The sequence below is a fragment of the Sturnira hondurensis genome, unplaced genomic scaffold (genome assembly GCF_014824575.4).
Source record: "Sturnira hondurensis isolate 20B ecotype Veracruz unplaced genomic scaffold, ASM1482457v3 Scaffold0014953, whole genome shotgun sequence".
Classification (NCBI taxonomy): domain Eukaryota; kingdom Metazoa; phylum Chordata; class Mammalia; order Chiroptera; family Phyllostomidae; genus Sturnira; species Sturnira hondurensis.
The window spans coordinates 41,931-46,271 of NW_028087584.1; the positions used below are offsets into that span (position 1 = coordinate 41,931).

The window sequence follows — 4,341 nt, forward strand, 5'->3', positions numbered from 1 at the left end:
CACATGTCCTCCGAGTGTGGTTGGGTGGCTCCTGCACTGTCCCCACATAGAGTGCCCAGTCTGCCAGATTGTGCTGGTACCCAGCACTCTTCTCCCTCAAAAGGACGGAGAGTCATTCCTTCTAGTTAAAGCAGGGGTGTCCAGACTTTTGGCATCTTTGAGCCACACTGGAGGAAGAAGAGTTGGCTTGAGCCACACATTAAATACATAAACACTACAAAAAACACAGACATTTCCTAATGTTGTCAGTAAATTTACAATTTTATGTTGGGCTGCATTTATAGCCATCCTGGGCCTTGCGTTTGACATGCCTGAGTTAAAGGATGAGCACTGGGCAGGGAAACCCTGCTAGAACCAGGTTTCCTTGTATGGTTTTAAAGTTCAGGTGTCACTTCCGTCTTCAAGAAGTTTCAAGGCCACCTGGGTTTTGTGTTTTCAGAACTGTTGTAAAGTCCAACCTCAGTGCCCTCTGCCTGCATAGAGAATGCACTCTAAGGTCAGCGGTGAGAAACAGTGTTTCCTTTTGGCACCACAGACTTAACAATAAAGTAGAAAAGCTCTCCCAGCCACTAGTTCTGAATGCCCTTCTTCCTCACAGCACCAGCAGTGTGTCCACCCATACTCAGGACAATGATGATATTCTTTTTGTCTTTGGTCTTGACCAGCTTCAGCTCTTACTGCTCCAACTGGTCCCTTTCTGGTGCTTTGTGGGGAGAAAGTCTGACACTGATGCCTGTGTCACCAGCATGTGCAGAGGACTCACCCCTGCATTATTCACCTGGTCAGGCATAGCAAGAATCACCAGGTTGAGGCCCTTTTGCAGTTTTTATTGGTAGTGGGTGCTGACCTAGAAAGAGGTGCCTATTGCACATGATGACTATCTGCACAGGTATCATTTAGGCCCTGCTGGTGGCAGTGAGGGTGGCCTAGCTCATCTCAGTAATATGTTCCACTTTCACTTTTTGGTGATCTCCATTCTTCTGCAGCTCTGCCTTAAGAAGGGCCAGCAAGGCACCCCCAAGTGATTGATTATAGCTTGCCTGGTGACAGTGTTCCTGTTCCCTGGGGCTAGTCCAGCCATACTGGTGTTGGACACTGCTGGGAACTTGTGGACCATATGAACCACCTGCATGATGAGCTGCTGGGAAGTTGAGGTAGTTATGGGAGCAGAACTCACAGTATAGGTGTGATCCCTGATCATGAAGGGCAGCTGTCGCTGCACTGCAATTAAAACAGACTGACTAGATGGAGTCTCATGCACATGACAAACCATGCCTCCTGGATGACAGCCAAGTTGGGCTGTAAGGCACCAGGCTTGGAGCTCCAGCAGAGGCTAGCAAACCTTCCTACCCGCCACAGCAATGGAGCAACTCTTAATGGAGACTCTTAAGAGTCTGGACACCAGTGGAGCAAACAGACAGAACTCCAGCATGATTAGGAGCAGCTTGGACACTTCCAGACAAGAGTGATCCCAGAGGGCCTCTAAAGCAGGGCACTCCCCTAGGCCATCTTTTTCTAAAAACCTGCTCCATTAATTTGTTCCAGAAGCAGGATCTTTCCTCCAGAATGAGTCTTTGCCTGGCTCCTCCTAGGAAAGTGATATTTTGATGCAATGACAATTCAGAGAGAGCCTGTAGCGAGTTGAATTCTACCAACCTTTGTCCAGTCTTGCAGTATAGATAATTTTTAGTGACATATGTATAAATTCAATTTAGGGTGAGCTGCTTATCAGGAGCCATCATAATTGCTTCTACTACTAACTGCATACAGAAATACACTGGGATGGCTTTGAGTCATTCTTTGTGTTGTCTCCACCTAAAGCTTCCTTTTCATTTTCTGGCTGCACATTGTCAGCCATTGAATTGAGGTCAGATGGTATCACACAGCAAATTTTGGACCCTAAAGATCCTACTCCCCAGGGCTGGGTGGACAGGAGTTTTCAGCACTGATGGTTCCCCTGGAGGAGAGCAGGGGGCTGATGACTTGGGATGTGGTGTCTGAAATGTTGACGGTCACGGGTGAGATGTGTGCCTGCATCTACTATACCAGGGACTCTGGCTTCTCCTGCTTCTTCTTCATCTTCTTGCTTGACAGGGCAGTGGATGCAATGTTTGTGCTCAGGCACCTGAAAGCATACAGGTGTGACAACTGTAGCGGTGTACCGTGTCTCTGCAATACACTGTCCATGAACACGCAGCTCTAACTGAGTCAGCACAGCCAGAAGTCACTTCCGGAGTGGCCCAAGGTGGCCCGTGCTCATGTTCACAGAGCTCTGCAAATGGTTGTGGATGATGATCACCAAGAGCTTCATCCTCAGGTAGGTACTCGAACTGTTAGCCCTCAAGGTGTGCCACAACTCTGCCACCACTCAGGGACCCTCTGCCTGTACCTACACCAGCCTTTACTCTGGAGGCCTGCCAGTGGGTCTGCACAGCTGGGCTCCCTCTGCCCACGAAACTGAGGCCAAGCAAGGCCACCACCTGGTGAATGATAAGCTAAGGCCATTCACACTTCGTTTTGAAGCTCCTGTGAATCTTGAACAGAAGAGAGGGTGTATGTGCAAGAGCTGAGCTAGAGAAAAAGCTAAAATAAAGATAAAAGACAATAAACATTTTTATTTTCAAATAAACATCCTGTCTAAATAACCTTACTTGAAAGATGTGGGGCAAAGTCCCCCCACATCTTTCAAATAAGCACAATATATTACATTTTTCTTTTATTATATTTCAAGACAAAGGAGAAAAAAATATCCACATGCTCAATCCTGCAATCTGTTGTCTCAATGCCATTCTGCCTCCTCTACATAAAATGGACCTCATGCATGTACCGTATTTTTAGGACCATAAGATGCACTGGACCATAAGACACACCTAGGTTTTAGAGTTTTAAAGTACTTATACTTTAGATATTACATAAAATAAGGGTAAACTTGTTATAATTAATTATTCATCACCATATGTAAAACATGATTCTATAAATACTCATTTATAGAATTTATAAACATCATCCCAATATTATATTTTGAATGTTCTTCTAGAGAAAAGGAAGAAAAATAAAGTATTAAGCGATTAAAACGAAAAGAAAAATGCAAGAAAAGGTGTGGGCACGGGAGTATTAACAATAGCCAAAAATTATATGCATATCTCCTAGATATCTTGGGTATAACAATTTTAAATCTCCATCTATTTCTGGTAAACAATTTTGGTTTTAGATTTAAAGTTCTGTGTTAATTCCAACAAAACTAACAAGTCCCAGTAAGAGTAAATAAGGAAATTATATACTTGCCATGTAAGTCCACTTTCAATGTGGCTACAGAATAATGGCAATACTAAAAACAAGCTGCTAAGATTTATATTTGAAGAAATATACTTAACCTTACAATATTGCTTTCAAATAAGTGGAAAAGGCACAAATTTTGAAATCTTTAAAAATGAAAACTCAGGAAAAAAAACACTTTTGTTGCCATTGAAAATTAAGAAGTTATCATAAAAGAGTTGACTAGTTAAATCTACCATCTGCCATTCTTCCAGAGTTTAAATAAAAACAGAAAACAAGCAAATAGCATCATTGACTCTGCACACAATTGAATAATTGTATTATTTTACTCTAAACTAAAAAACAGAAGTTAAATATGTAAGTGCCTTCTAAATTATGAAGAATGTAAGGAACCGGAGAGGGGTTAAGATGGCGACAGAGTAGCAGGGAGGGAACCCAGCTCTCGTGCATCTGGTGGAAAATCCGGGTGGATCTACCAAAGAACAGCATAATCAACCAACAGTTCCCCGACATTTATAAAAATAGGAGACCAGAGAGTGTGACAGAGGAACCAGACAGCTGCAGGTCGGTGAGGACTCCAGGGGGCCAGTGAGAACAAAAGCGGCTGCGTGCCCAGGGCAGGCTGCACCCGGGCACGCCCAGGGCATGCGAACTCCTGGGGAGCGTGAGTACCGAGGAGGATTGGCGCGCAATGGGGGCCGGCACCATCAGGGGGAAACAGGAGCCCCATCTGAATCCAGGGCCGGGGTGCCTGTGATGGAGTGAACGCTGGAGGCCTAGCACCCGGTTGGCTGGCAACACACTCCTTGGGAGAGAACTGACTCCCCCCTCCCTGTCTAGGCAGGCAGGTTAATACTGGAGAGAGACCTGTGGGCTTAAGTTAACGTAAAGGGTGGCAACTGCAGACTCTGCGGTAGTGAACCTGCCAGCCCGCCAGTCCAAGGGATTTAAGAAGGACACTGTCATTGCTGCTCTTTTGGGATTGGGCTGGGCTGAGTACAGGCTTTGTGGAGAAGTCTCTATTGGAAAGTGAACTAAGGGGCTCTAAGACCTCGGCTAGATTTC

At 45.1% G+C, this 4,341-nt stretch overlaps 1 pseudogene; it reads right to left on the reverse strand.

Annotated features, from left to right (window-relative positions):
- Positions 1–569: 569 nt before the first annotated feature.
- LOC118999575 (forkhead box protein K2-like) lies at positions 570–3,984 on the reverse strand (annotated as a pseudogene).
- Between the last annotated feature and the right edge of the window lie 357 nt (positions 3,985–4,341).